General features: G+C 45.2%; 1 protein-coding gene across 1 annotated transcript in view; it reads right to left on the reverse strand.

Moving 5' to 3' along the window:
* The window catches only part of ADAMTS20 (ADAM metallopeptidase with thrombospondin type 1 motif 20), a 231,939-nt gene that overhangs the window by 131,709 nt on the left and 84,936 nt on the right, over nt 1-15,294 (reverse strand). The gene's annotated exons all lie outside the window — the stretch shown is intronic.

Raw genomic sequence — 15,294 nt, forward strand, 5'->3', positions numbered from 1 at the left:
TGTTAAGCACTAACTATGTTCAAAGCACTGCTGTAAGCACTGGGGAGGTTACAAGGTGATCAGGTTGTCCCACCGGGGGCTCACAGTTTTAATCCCTATTTTACAGATGAGGGAACTGAGGCACAGAAGTTAAGTGATTTGCCCAGTCACATGGCTGACAGTTGGAGGAGCCAGGATTTGAACCCATGACCCCTGACTCCAAAGTCCAGGCTCTTTCCACTGAGCCACGCTGCTTCTCTATGTACTTGGGTCTGCGGTTTTCGGGCATTTGTTGGTATTCATCCACCTTCAACCCCACAGCCCTTAGGTCCATATCTAAAAATGATATATTGTAAATTATTTATTTCTATTAATGTCTACCTCCCCTCTAGAAAGTAAACTTGTTGAGGGTAGAGAATGAGTAGACTCACTCTGTTGTACTGGATTCATTCATTCAGTCATATTTATTAAGTGCTTAGTGTGTGCACGGCACTGTACTAAGCACTTGGGAAAGTCAAATACAACAAGGAACAGGGACATTCCCTGCCCACAACAAGCTCACAGTCTAGAGGCAGGGAGACAGACGTCAATATAAATACATAAAATTATATGTAATATTATATGTATATGTATGTACATAATATGTATCTTATTATACATAAGATCTATACATAAGTTCTGTGGGGCTGGGGTCGGGGGAGAAGAGTAAAGGGAGCAAGTCAGGGTAACGCAGAAGGGAGTGGGAGATGAGGAAAAGTGGGGCTTAGACTTAGGGAACTCCTGTTTGAGGACACGTGCCTTCAATACTCTCCCAAATGCTTAGCACAGTGCTCTGCACACAGTAAGCTCTCAATAAATCCCATCGATTGACTAGTTGGAACCGGAAGAATTTTAGAAGGGCTTGGATTTGGAAGGCCATGGCTTGGTAGGTTGGAGGGGAGAGGAGGGTCCATGCAGAGGAAAGGGCATCTACAATAGTCCGGAAAGAGAAATCCAAGTAAAGTGAGAGGCTAACTTGGGAGAGCATAGAGTGTGATCTGGGATGGAGCAGGAGGGAAGAGGGGTAGGGTAAAATAAGAAGCAGCTGGTTGAGAGACTTAACTTCACTGGTCCAAGCTTGGATTGATGTAGAGGAAAGTGGTTCCTCTTGGGAGATTTCGAGGAGGGGAGTTATTTTTTTTTATGGTGTCTGTTAAAGTGCTTACCATGTTCCAGGAACTATGCTTAGAGCTGGGGTAGATACAAGCTTGGACAGAATGTTCCACATAAGGCTCACAGTCTTTATCCCCGTTTTACAGATAAAGTAACTGAGGCACAGAAAATAATAACAATAATAATAATTGGCATTTGTTAAGCGCTTACTATGTGCAAAGCACTGTTCTAAGTGCTGGGGAGGATACAGGGTGATCAGGTTGTCCCACGTGGGGCTCACAATCTTAATCCCCATTTTACAGATGAGGTAACTGAGGCCCAGAGAAGTGAAGTGACTTGCCCAAGATCACACAGCAGATGGGTGGTGGAGCCGGAATTGGAGCCCAGGTCCTTCTGACATGCAGGCCTGTGCTTGAACAGCGTGGCTCAGTGGAAAGAGCTAGGGCTTTGGAGTCAGAGGTCATGGGTTCAAATCCCGGCTCCGCCACTTGTCAGCTGTGTGACTTTGGGCAAGTCACTTCACTTCTCTGGGCCTCAGTTCCCTCATCTGGAAAATGGGGATTAAGTCTGTGAGCCCCACGTGGGACAACTTGATTACCTTGTATCTACCCCAGCACTTAGAACAGTGCTTTGCACATAGTAAGCGCTTAATAAATGCCATCATCATTATTATTATTATTATTATTATTATTGAACCACTAGGCAATGCCAGCTTCTCACGGTATGGGATATGCATTCTGAGCACCATTTGAAAAGATTATTTGGATAAGAACATTTAGGGTACACTGGAAAGGGGAGAAGTTGAGAAAAATGCTGTCTACAGTGATAGGAAAATCAGGGAGAGAACAGGGAAGATGCGCAGTTCTACTTTTGGACATGCGAACTTTGAGGTTTTGGTGGTACATCCAAGAAGAGATGTCCTTCAGGACAGGAGAAATTGAGAGACTGCAGAGAAAGAGAAACATCTAGAGAGGTAGATTTGGCAATAATCTGTGTAAAGTTGGTAGCCTAAATCATGGGAGCAAATGAGTTCTTCAAGGGAGTGTGTAATAATAATAATTATGGCATTTGTTAAGCACTTACTACGTGCCAAGCACTGTTCTAAGCACTGGTGTAGATAGAGAATAGAAGGAGACCCAGAACTGAGGCTTGGAGGACTTCCATGTCATTCATTCATTCATTCATTCAATCATTCAATCGCATTTATTGAGCACTTACAGTGTGCAGGGCACTGTACTAAGCGTTTGGGAAGTACAAGTTGGCAACATATAGAGACGGTCCCTACCCAACAGTGGGCTCACAGTCTAGAAGGGGGAGACAGAGAACAAAACAAAACATATTAACAGAATAAAATAAATAGAATAAATATGTACAAATAAAATACAGTTAGAGAGCGGGAAGCCGAGGAGGAGCCGGTGAGAGACACTGAGAAAGCGTGGCCAAAGAGAGAGGAGAAGAACTAGGAATGGTCTGTATCACCGAAGTCAAGGTTAGATAGCATTTCCAGGAGAAGGGGGTACTCCACAGTGCCAAAGGCATCTGGTAATGGCAGTGTCAAAGGATACTGGTTACACTGAATTTTTGCCAGAAAAAAATGTCAGGGTGCCTTGCAACTTGGGGTAGGACAGTGTGGCATTGTGCTGCCTGGTCTCTCCCGCTGCCAGAAAATCCAAGGGACAGACTGCTTGGCTACAGCAGTCATGGCTGTGGTGAGAGTAAAAATTCCATGGAGCACAGAGCTGGGAACTGGGAGCTGGCACGCAGCAACTGAGACTCAGCAGCAGAAAGAGAAGAGTTACAATGGAATGTGAGTGAGGGCAGCTCCGAGGCCCAGATTCCCAGAATGGCTGATACCGCTTCCCATCTTCACAGGGTTACCTACACCTCCACACCTACCAATCAATCAATCATATTTATTGAGTGCTTACTGTGTGCAGAGCACTGTACTAAGTGCTTGGGAAGTACAAGTTGGCAACACATAGAGACAGTCCCTACCCAACAGTGGGCTCACAGTCCAGAAGGAGGAGACAGACAACAAAACCAAATATATTAACAAAATAAAATAAATAGAATAGATATGTACGAGTAAAATAAATAGAGTAATAAATATGTACAAGCATATATACATATATACAGGTGCTGTGGGGAAGGGAAGGAGGTAAGACGAGGGGGATGGACGAGGGGGAGAGGAAGGAGGGGGCTCAGTCTGGGAAGGCCTCCTGGAGGAGGTGAGGTGAGCTCTCAGTAGGGCCTTGAAGGGAAGGCAATGTTGTAGAGGTGAGACTGGCAGATTTTGGTGACAGACTGGATGTGGCGGGGTGAATGAGAGAGCGGAGTCGAGGATGACACCAAGGTTGCGGGCTTGTGAGATGGGAAGGATGGTAGTGTCATCCACAGTGACGGGAAAGGCAGGGAGAGGACAGGATTTGGGAGGGAAGATAAGGAGATCAGTCTTGGACATGTGGAGGTTTAGGTGATGGGCAGACATCCAGATGGAGAAGTCCCTCGAAGGAGCCTGTGGCAGTTTCTACTTCCCTGTCCCTTTCAATCAATCAATCATATTTATTGAGCGCTTACTATGTGCAGAGCACTGTACTAAGCGCTTGGGAAGTACAAATTGGCAACACACAGAGACAGTCCCTACCCAACAGTGGGCTCACAGTCTAAAAGGAGGTTCAGCCAGTGACCGGTATAAAAAGCCTTACCCATTTCCCAAAAAAGTCACAAGAAGCTCACTTATTTCTTTGAGCACACAGAGAAGGTTCTATCATACTGCATTTCTGATCTGTCGACTTCTGATCCGTAAATTCTGGGGCCCGATCCACGGGTGGACACTTCCCCGGAACGCAGAGGAATCACTTTCTTGTGTTGGTTAAGACAAGCTTCCCGATCACCTCTGAGATTAGCATAATTGGACAAGGGGGCCAAAATATCTTCAAAATGGTGAAGTGTTTTGTGAAGTATAGTGAAGCATATAAGTGAAGCCCGTTGTTGGGTAGGGACCGTCCCTATATGTTGCCAACTTGTGGCTCAGTGGAAAGAGCCCGGGCTTTGGAGTCAGAGGTCATGGGTTCGAGTCCCGGCTCTACCGCACGTCTGCTGTGTGACGTTGGGCAAGTCACTTAACTTCTCGGAGCCTCAGTTACCTCATCTGTAAAATGGGGATGATGACTGTGAGCCCCACGTGGGACAACCTGATCACCTTGTATCCCGCCCCAGCGCTTAGAACAGTGCTTTGCACATAGTAAGCGCTTAACAAATGCCATCATTATTATTAGTAGTAGTAGTACAGTGCTCTGCACACAGTAAGCGTTCAATAAATACGATTGAATGAATGAATGAAGTATAGTGAAGTACAGTATAAAATGGTCTGATGTATCTGGAGAGGGAAGGCTGGAGAAATCAATCCATCAATGGCATTTACTGAGCGCTACCTGTTTGAGGAGTACTGTATGAAGCGCTTGGGAGAGTACAATTTATTTATGTATTTTATTTGTACATGTTTATTCTATTTATTTTATTTTGTTAATATCTTTTGTTTTGTTCTCTGTCTCCCCCTTCTAGACTGTGAGCCCACTGTTGGGTAGGGACCGTCTCTTTATGTTGCCAACTTGCACTTCCCAAGCGTTTAGTACAGTGCTCTGCACACAGTAAGCACTCAATAAATATGATTGAACGAATGAATAAATGAATACAATACGATAGATTCGGTAGTAGACACGTTCCCTGCCACAGTGAGTGAATGTCTAGAGAGAGAAAGCGACATAAAAATAAATAAATACATCATAGCTATGTACGTAAGCACTGTGGGGCTGAAGGTGGAGGGAATGTCAACTGCTTTAAAGGTAAAGATCCAAGAAAGGGTATGAACAAGATGCCAGAAGCAGAAATAAGAACCACGGCCTGTGAGAAGCTTTGCTTGGGAAAAGCCAAGGAGAAGCAGTGTGGCTCAATGGAAAGAGCATGGGCTTTGGAGTCAGAGGTCATGGGTTCAAATCCGGGCTCCATCAATTGTCAGCTGTGTGACTTTGGGTAAGTCACTTCCCTTCTCTGGGCCTCAGTTCCCTCATCTGTAAAATGGGGATTAAGACTGTGAGCCCCCCATGGGACAACCTGATCACCTTGTAAACTCCCCAGTGCTTAGAACAGTGCTTTGCACATAGTAAGCGCTTAATAAATGCCACCACTAAAAGCCAACAGTGTGACTGGTGGGTAGCAGTTGAATAGGGTGGATACATCAGACAAAAACGAGTGGAGTGCCTTTGAAGTTAATTATAAGGTATTTTTTGACTGAGTCTCTGGACTATAAACTTGTTTCTAAACTGTAATCTCATTGTGAGCAGGGAACTAATTTTATTTATTGGTGTTGTCTGTTTATTTGTATCAATGTCCGTCCCCCCACCCCCTAGACTGGGAACTCCTTGTAGGCAGGCATTGTCACTGTTTATTGTTGTACTGTACTTTCCCGAGCCCTTAGTACTGTGCTTTGCACACAGTAAGTGCTTAATGAATACATTCGGATGAATGAATGAATGAAAGACACATGTCTACCCACTCTGTCTGTATTGTACTCTCCCAAGCACCTTAGTACAGAGCTCTGCACACAGGAGAGCACTCAAACAATACCACTGATAATGATGATTAATTGTATTTATGGAGCACTCATTTGGTGCAATGCACTTTACTGACGGCTTGAGAAGAACTAAATATGTTCCCGGCCTGCATGGGAGCTTACGTTAATGTGGGAGTAATCAGCAAGGGTAATCAGGAAAAATAATTGTCTGTATAGTTGATTACACATAATAATAATAATAATAATAATAATGGCATTTATTAAGCACTTACTATATGCAAAGCACTGTTCTAAGCACTGGGGAGGTTACAAGGTGACCAGGTTGTCCCAAGGGGGGCTCCTAATCCCCATTTTCCAGATGAGGTAACTGAGGAACAGGGAAGGTAAGTGACTTGCCCAAAGTCACACAGCAGACGAATGGCGGAGGCGGGATTTGAACCAATGACCTCTGATTCCCAAGCCCGTGCCTTTTCCACTGAGCCATGCTGCTTCTCTACACAGGTATTCACAGGTTCTGTAGGCAGCTAAAATTAAGTACAGTAGACTCTTAATTTTGGTTAGAGAAATCCCAACAAATGAGTTGAGACGGCAAATATCTTTTCCCAATGACAGCTGCAGCAGTGTGGCTCCAGTGGAAAGAGCCCGGGCTTTGGAGTCAGAGGTCATGGGTTCGAATCCCGGCTCCGCCACTGTCAGCTGTGTGACTTTGGGCAAGTCACTTTATCAATCAATCAATCAATCAATCATATTTATTGAGCGCTTACTATGTGCAGAGCACTGTACTAAGCGCTTGGGAAGTACAAATTGGCAATACATAGAGACAGTCCCTACCCAACAGTGGGCTCACAGTCTAAAAGGGGGAGACAGAGAACAAAACCAAACATACCAACAAAATAAAATAAATAGGATAGAAATGTACAAGCAAAATAAATAAATAAATAAATAGAGTAATAAATATGTACAACCATATATACATATATACAGGTGCTGTGGGGAAGGGAAGGAGGTAAGATGGGGGATGGAGAGGGGGACGAGGAGGAGAGGAAGGAAGGGGCTCAGTCTGGGAAGGCCTCCTGGAGGAGGTGAGCTCTCAGCAGGGCCTTGAAGGGAGGAAGAGAGCTAGCTTGGCGGATGGGCAGAGGGAGGGCATTCCAGGCCCGGGGGATGATGTGGGCCGGGGGTCGATGGCGGGACAGGCGAGAACGAGGTACAGTGAGGAGATTAGCGGTGGAGGAGCGGAGGGTGCAGGCTGGGCAGTAGAAGGAGAGAAGGGAGGTGAGGTAGGAGGGGGCGAGATGATGGACAGCCTTGAAGCCCAGGGTGAGGAGTTTCTGCCTGATGCGCAGATTGATTGGTAGCCATTGGAGGTTTTTGAGGAGGGGAGTAATATGCCCAGAGCGTTTCTGGACAAAGATAATCCGGGCAGCAGCATGAAGTATGGATTGAAGTGGAGAGAGACATGAGGATGGGAGATCAGAGAGAAGGCTGATGCAGTAGTCCAGACGGGATAGGATGAGAGCTTGAACGAGCAGGGTAGCGGTTGGGATGGAGAGGAAAGGGCGGATCTTGGCAATGTTGCAGAGCTGAGACCGGCAGGTTTTGGTGACGGCTTGGATGTGAGGGGTGAATGAGAGAGCGGTGTCGAGGATGACACCAAGGTTGCGGGCTTGTGAGACGGGAAGGATGGTAGTGCCGTCAACAGAGATGGGAAAGTCAGGGAGGGGACAAGGTTTGGGAGGGAAGACAAGGAGCTCAGTCTTCGACATGTTGAGCTTTAGGTGGCGGGCGGACATCCAGATGGAGATGTCCTGAAGGCAGGAGGAGATGCGAGCCTGGAGGGAGGGGGAGAGAGCAGGGGCAGAGATGGAGATCTGGGTGTCATCAGTGTAGAGATGATAGTTGAAGCCGTGGGAGCGAATGAGGTCACCAAGGGAGTGAATGTAGATTGAGAACAGAAAGGGACCAAGCACTGAACCTTGGGGAGCCCCCACAGTAAGAGGATGGGAGGGGGAGGAGGAGCCTGCAAAATAGACTGAGAAAGCACGACCGGAGAGATAAGAGGAGAACCAGGAGAGGACGGAGTCTGTGAAGCCAAGGTCAGATAGCGTGTTGAGGAGAAGGGGGTGGTCCACAGTGTCAAAGGCAGCTGAGAGGTCGAGGAGGATTAGGACAGAGTAGAAGCCGTTGGATTTGGCAAGCAGGAGGTCATTGGTGACCTTTGAGAGGGCAGTTTCCGTGGAATGAAGGGGACGGAAGCCAGACTGGAGGGGGTCGAGGAGAGAGTTGTTGTTGAGGAATTCTAGGCAGCGCGTGTAGACAACTCGTTCAAGGAGTTTGGAAAGGAATGGTAGGAGGGATATGGGATGATAACTAGAAGGTGAGGTGGGGTCAAGAGAGGGTTTTTTTAGGATGGGAGAGACATGGGCATGTTTGAAGCCAGAGGGGAAGGAACCAGTGGAGAGTGAGCGGTTGAAGATGGAAGTTAACGAGGGGAGAAGGGATGGAGCGAGAGATTTCATAAGATGAGAGGGAATGGGGTCAGAAGCACAGGTGGCCGGAGTAGCACTTGAGAGGAGGGAGGAGAGCTCCTCTGAGGATACCGCTGGGAAGGATGGGAGAGTAGCAGAGAGTGTTGAGAGCCGGGGGGTTGGAGAAAGGGGGGAAGAGACTTTGGGGAGGTTGGACCTGATGGATTTAATTTTGTTAATGAAGTAGGAGGCCAGATCGTTGAGGGTGAGGGAAGGAGGAAGGGGAGGAACCGGGGGCCTGAGAAGGGAGTTGAATGTACGGAAGAGCTGGCGGGGGTGATGGGCATGGGTGTCAATAAGGGAGGAGAAATAGTTTTGTCTGGCAGAAGAGAGGGCTGAGTTAAGGCAGGAAAGGATAAACTTGAAGTGAACGAGGTTGGCATGGCGTTTAGACTTTCCCCAGCAGTGTTCGGCAGCTCGAGCATAAGAGCGAAGGAGGCGGACAGTGGCAGTGATCCAGGGCTGTGGGTTAGTGGTGCGAGAGCGGTGAAGGGAAAGGGGAGCGAGTGAGTCTAGCTGAGTAGAAAGGGTAGAGTTGAGAGCAGTAATCTGATCATCAAGACTGGGTAGAGAGGAGAGGGCGGCGAGGTGGGGTGTGAGGCGCTCCGAAAGATGGGTGGGGTCCAGAGAGCGGAGGTCTCTGTGAGGGAGTAATACGGATTTACAGGGGAAAGGAGTGTGAGTGAGAAGGCAGGTGAGAAGATTATGATCAGAGAGAGGGATTACAGAGTTGGTGAGGGTGGACACAGTGCAGCGGTAGGAGATGATGAGGTCGAGGGTATGACCAAGTTGGTGAGTGGGTGAGGTGGGGTGGAGGAAGAGGTTGGCAGCGTCAAGGAGAGATAGAAGGCGGGCGGCAGAGGAGTCGTTAGGGATATCCATGTGGATATTGAAGTCTCCGAGGATCAGAGTGGGCATGGAGAAGGAGAGAAGGAAGGTGAGGAAGGGGTCAAAGTCGTTAAAGAAGTTGGAAGTGGGGCCGGGAGGGCGGTAGATGACGGCTACAAGAATCTGGAGGGGGTGGTAGAGGCGAATAATAATTTACTTCTCTGGGCCTCAGTTACCTCATCTGTAAAATGGGGATGAAGACTGTGAGCCTGCTGTGGGACAACCTGATCACCTGGTAACCTCCCCAGTGCTTAGAACAGTGCTTTGCACATAGTAAGCGCTTAACAAATGCCATCATCATTATTATTATTATTATTATTATTAGAAAGCTTATCCAAAAGCTCACAGCCATTCTAGCTTTCTGGGAAGGGGACACTGAGGAAGGTGATCACTTAATAAAGAAGAGCTATGGCTTTTGGTGACCAAAGAGAGAACAGGCGGCCGAGGCAGGAAGCTGGTTATTCGGTCAGTCAGTCGTACTTATTGAGCGCTTAATTTGTACAGAGCGCTATACTAAGCCCTTAGGAGAGTACAATATAACAACATAACAAACACATTCGCCACCCATTATCAATCAATCAATCAATCAATCAATCATATTTATTGAGCGCTTACTATGTGCAGAGCACTGTACTAAGCGCTTGGGAAGTACAAATTGGCATCACATAGAGACAGTCCCTACCCAACAGTGGGCTCACAGTCTAAAAGGGGGAGACAGAGAACAGAACCAAACATACCAACAAAATAAAATAAGTAGGATAGAAATGTACAAGTAAAATAAATAAATAAATAGATAAATAGAGTAATAATGAGTTTACAGTCTAGAATGGGAAGCAGACATTAATATAAATAAATAAAATTATGGATAAGTACAAAACACTTACTATGTGCAGAGTAGTAAGTACATTAGCACTGTATTAAGCACTTGATGGAATGCTAGGACGGAGTATGGGGAACTATTTGAAGAAAGCTTGTTTGAGGAGATGGAATTTTAGGGAGACTTTGAATGAAGGGGAAATCTATGGTCTGTCAGCGTGTCTTAGTGGAAAGATCACGGGTTTGAGAGTCACAGGTCGTGGGTTCTAATTCCGGCTCCACCACTTGTCAGCTGTGTGACTTTGGGTGAGTCACTTAGCTTCTCTGTGCCTCAGTTAACTCATTTGTAAAATGGAGATTAAGATTGTGAGCCCCACGTGGGACAACATGCTGACCTTATATCTACCCCAGCGCTTAGAACAGTGCTTAGCTCATAGTAAGCCCTTAACAAGCAGCATAATTATTATTATTAGTATTATTGTCAGGTTAGAGAAGAGGGAGGTTCTAAGTCATGGAAACAGCATGAGTTAAAGGAAGACGGTGAGAGAGTCAAGATGGAGGTGTGGTTGGAAGATTCACTGTGAGGAACAAAGAGAGGGGACTGGGAAGAGTGGGGAAAGACAGCTGAGAGACAATTAGCTCCTTGAAGGCAGGGATAGTATCTTCTAACTCTACTATACCCACTCAGTCGAAATTATACTCTCCGTCCACAATAGGTGTTCAGAAAACACTACAGACAGATTGAAACAATGGGGAAAGTGGGTAGAGAATTTTGAAGTTGAATATGAAGAATTTGGCTTGATGCCGAAGGGACTGAGAAGCACTGGGAGGTTTTGAGGAGAGGGAAGATATGATGAGTGAGACTTCATTGGAGAACTGTACTATCGATTAGGGAGGGAGGAGTTGGGAGCGAGGAGGTCAGTGTGACATAGTGGATAGAAGATGGGCCTATGAGTCAGAAGGTCATGGGTTATAATCCCAGCTCTGCCACTTGTCTGCTGCGTGACCTTGGGCAAGTCACTTCATTTCTCTGGGCTTCAGTTACCTCATCTGTAAAATGGGGATTGAGATTGGGGGCCCCACAGGGGCAGGGACTGGGTCTAACCCAATTTACTTGTATCCACTCCAGGGTTTAGTACGGTGCCTGGGATATAGTAAGCATGTAACAGATACCACAATTATTATTATTATTATTATTATTATTATTATTATTATTATTATTATTATTATGTGCCAAATGATTATTGCAGAGGATAATCCAGGGCACAGAGTGTAACATATTTTGAACAGTGGCAGATACATTAGTCGAATAAGGAGATGATAAAAGTTGCCCATGGGTGGAATTTCTTTGACAGAAAGGATAGAGTGGGTTGGACGAATACGGTAGAGAAAGAAGCAGGGAATATTACAATGGGTTGAAGGTGATGGTTAAAAGATGACAGCAAGATTGAAAACTTCAGAGACAGGCTGGGTGGTGGCAGTAGATTTAGACTGTTAGCTGGGCAGAGAAGCAGTGTGATGAAGTAGAAAGAGCCCAGGCTTGGGAGTCAGGGGATGTGGGTTCTAATTCCGGCTCCACCACCTGTCTGCTGTGTGACCTTGGACAAGCCACTCAACTTCTCTGTGCCACAGTTACCTTATCAGTAAAATGGGGATTAAGACTGTGAGCCCCATGTGGGACAACCTGATTACCTGGTATCTACCCCAGCACTTAGAACGATGCTTGGCACATAGTAAGTGCTTAACAAATACCATAATTTTTTAGGGGGAGGATATTGGGCAGGGATTCTGTTGGATCTGATTGCACTGGATCTGTGCCAGCACTCAGCACAATGCTATGCACATAATAAGCCCCCCTTTTTCCCAGACTGAGCCTCCTTTTTCCTCTCCTCCTTCCCTCTCCATCACCCCCTGCCTTACCTCATTCCCCTCCCCACAGTGCTTGTATATATTTGTACATATTTTTTACTCTATTTTACTTGTACATATTTACTACTCTATTTTATCAATGATGTGCATATAGCTATAATTCCATTTATTCTGATGGCTTTGACACCTGTCTACATGTCTTGTTTTGTTGTCTGTCACCCCTTCTAGACTGTGAGCCCCTTGTTGGGTAGGGACTGTCTCTATATGTTGCCGACTTGTACTTCCCAAGCGCTTAGTCCAGTGCTCCGCACACAGTAAGCACTCAATAAATACGACTGAATGAATGAATGAACTTAAATACTATTATTATTATTATTATTGTTACTATCATTATTAGTAGTAGTATTGCCAACTGTGATAGGCAAGTTAGAAAACTTGAGTTTGGGAGGGAAGGTGTGGAGTTAAATGTTATTATTATTAATGATAATAACAATAATAGTACTTGTTAAATGCTTACTATGTGCCCAGGACTGTTCTAAGCATTGGGGTAGATATAAGTTAATCAAATTGCACACAGTCCCTATCCCACATTGGACTCACACTGCTAATGTTGATTTTACAGAGGGAGTAATTGAGGCCCAGAATAGTTAAGTGAGTTGCCCAAGGTCATACAGCAGACATGTGGCAGTGCTGGGATTAGAACCCAGGTCCTTCTGACACCCGGGCCCAGCCTCCATCCACTAAACCATGCTGTTTCTCATTTTTCACCCATATTGAGTTTAAGAGGCTGATGGGATAGTCACGTGAAGATAGCCTAGGGAGAAAAAATGGCCCGTCACTACATTAGTAGCTTTCAACTGACTCGTTGAAGGTAAGGATACCAAGATCCTTATATGCCATGCTTGTATATCCTAGTAGGAAAGCTCATTTAAATAGATTTATTCCAGTAGGATCTCAAGGACTGTCAACCAGCTTTAAATTACATATTAGGTACCTCATTTCCATTATGCATTTCAAGTAAACATCTATTTCCTATTTCTTCTAACCACGGCATTAAATGAAAATTTAAATCAACATTTCAAATAGATTGCAATAAAGAATTACATTATTTAGAAGCCCCTATTGTTACCATCTGGCCTATAAATAATTTCCATCATTTGTGATTCTTGCAATCATTATGTTTAGCCGGATAAGTGATCTACCATATCAACACACAATTATTTAGGGTAAAGGAAGGCCAAGATAAAAAGACAATGCAGATGAGATAAATACCTAATTTCATTCAATAGCTTCCAAGTTTCCAACAAATTTATCGGTGCTGTAATTAGCAGTTAAAAATGATTTTTCTCTCCCCTGGTGACTTTTCTGATGGAGGCGGGTGGCATAGAACTTGGGACTGTTAGTCATGAGACCCAGGGTCTAATTCCAGCTCTGCCACTCACTTCTTTGACATCTTGGACAAGTCGCTTCAGCTCTCTGTGCTTACAATGTGCTCATCTTCAAAACAGGGTTAAAATATCTGGTTCCCCTACATCTTAGAAAGTGAGCAGCATGTGGGAAAGGGGCTGCGTCTGATGACTGCATTGTATCTACTCTAGCACTAAGCACGGTGCTTGGCACATAGTAAGAGCTTAATAAATATTACTAATAAGAATAGTGGTATTTGTTCAGCGCTTACTATGTGTCAAGCACTGTTCTAAGCGCTGAGAAAGATACAGGATGATCAGGTCAGACACAAGCCCCTGTTCCATAGGAAGCTCACAGTCTAAGTAGGAGGGAGGACAGGCATTGAATCCCCATTTTACAGATGAGGAAACTGAGGCACAAAGAAGCAAGTGACTTGCCCAAGGTCACACAGCAGGCGTGTAGTGAAGCAGGAATTAGAGCCCAGGTCCTCTGACTCCCAAACCTGTACTCTTTCCATTAGGCCATGTTTCTTCCTTTTTACTAAAATAAGAAGCAGAAGAATAAGTTCCAGGCCAATTCTTTCTGGCCTGGAACGCCCTCCCTCCTCAAATCCTACAATCACTCTCCACCCGCTTCAAAACCTTATTGAAGGTACATCTCCAAGAAGCCTTCCCTGACGAAGCTCCCCTTTCCTCTTCTCCCACTCCCTTCTGCGTCACCCTGATTTGCTCCCTTTATTCATCAACCCTTCCAGCCCCACAGTACTTATGTACATATCTCATGGCTCAGTGGAAAGAGCACGGGCTTTGCAGTCAGAGGTCATGGGTTCAAATCCCAGCTCCGCCAACTGTCAGCTGTGTGACTTTGGGCAAGTCACTTAATTTCTCTGTGCCTCAGTTACCTCATCTGTAAAATGGGGATTAAAACTGTGAGCCCCCCAAGGGACAACCTGATCAATTTATAACCTCCCCAGTGCTTAGAACAGTGCTTTGCACATAGTAAGTGCTTAACAAATACCATCATTATTATTATCTGTAATTTATTTATTCAGATTAATGTCTGTGTCCCCCTCTGGACCGTAAGCTCATTGTGGGCAGGGAATGTGTCTGTTGTTGTATCATACTCCATTAACAATTTTTCTCCCCTGGGATAGATAATCAGTAATAAAGGAAATAGTAGCCAAGAACTATGCTGAAGATTAATGTTAGGAAGACTAGCTATGAAGAGCCTGGAAAAAGTCATGAAATGTGCTGCTGTAATGATTGCCACAAGAAACTCAAAGGTATTTCCAGTCACAATGTATGGATCTTCCTCTCCCCATCGTCCCCCTCTCCATCCCCCCCATCTTACCTCCTTCCCTTCCCCACAGCATCTGTATATATGTATATATGTTTGTACATATGTATTACTCTATTTATTTATTTATTTATTTTACTTGTACATATCTATTCTATTTATTTTATTTTATTAGCATGTTTGGTTTTGTTCTCTGTCTCCCCCTTTTAGACTGTGAGCCCACTGCTGGGTAGGGACTGTCTCTATATGTTGCCAACTTGTACTTCCCAAGCGCTTAGTACAGAGCTCTGCACACAGTAAGCGCTCAATAAATACGATTGATGATGATGATGATGATCTGAAAGCTGGACAGTGAAAAAACAGGATAGAAAGAACATCAATTCTTTTGAAATGTGGTGTTGGAGAAGGCTTTTGCGAATACCGTGGACTGCCCGAAAGACAACCAAATGGATTTTGGAGCAAATTAAACCAAAGTGGTCTTTGGAAGGCCAAATGACTGGACTTAGATTAGCATATTTTGTACACATAATCAGGAGGAATAATTCTCTGGAGAAGACACTAATGCTAGGAAAAGTCCAGGGAAAACGTGGAAGAGGCAGACTGGCAGCTAGATGGATAGAGACTATAACAAGGAGAACGGAAGAACCGTTAGAAAGGTTGTGGACTATGGCAGAGGGCAGGACGTCCCAGAGAAAGTATATCTACGGAGTGGTTATGAATTGGAAAAGACTCAACGGCACTTAATAATAATAATACTCTCCCAAGCTCTTAGTACAGTGCAAGTGC

This window comes from Tachyglossus aculeatus, chromosome 2 (genome assembly GCF_015852505.1).
Source record: "Tachyglossus aculeatus isolate mTacAcu1 chromosome 2, mTacAcu1.pri, whole genome shotgun sequence".
NCBI classification, from domain to species: domain Eukaryota; kingdom Metazoa; phylum Chordata; class Mammalia; order Monotremata; family Tachyglossidae; genus Tachyglossus; species Tachyglossus aculeatus.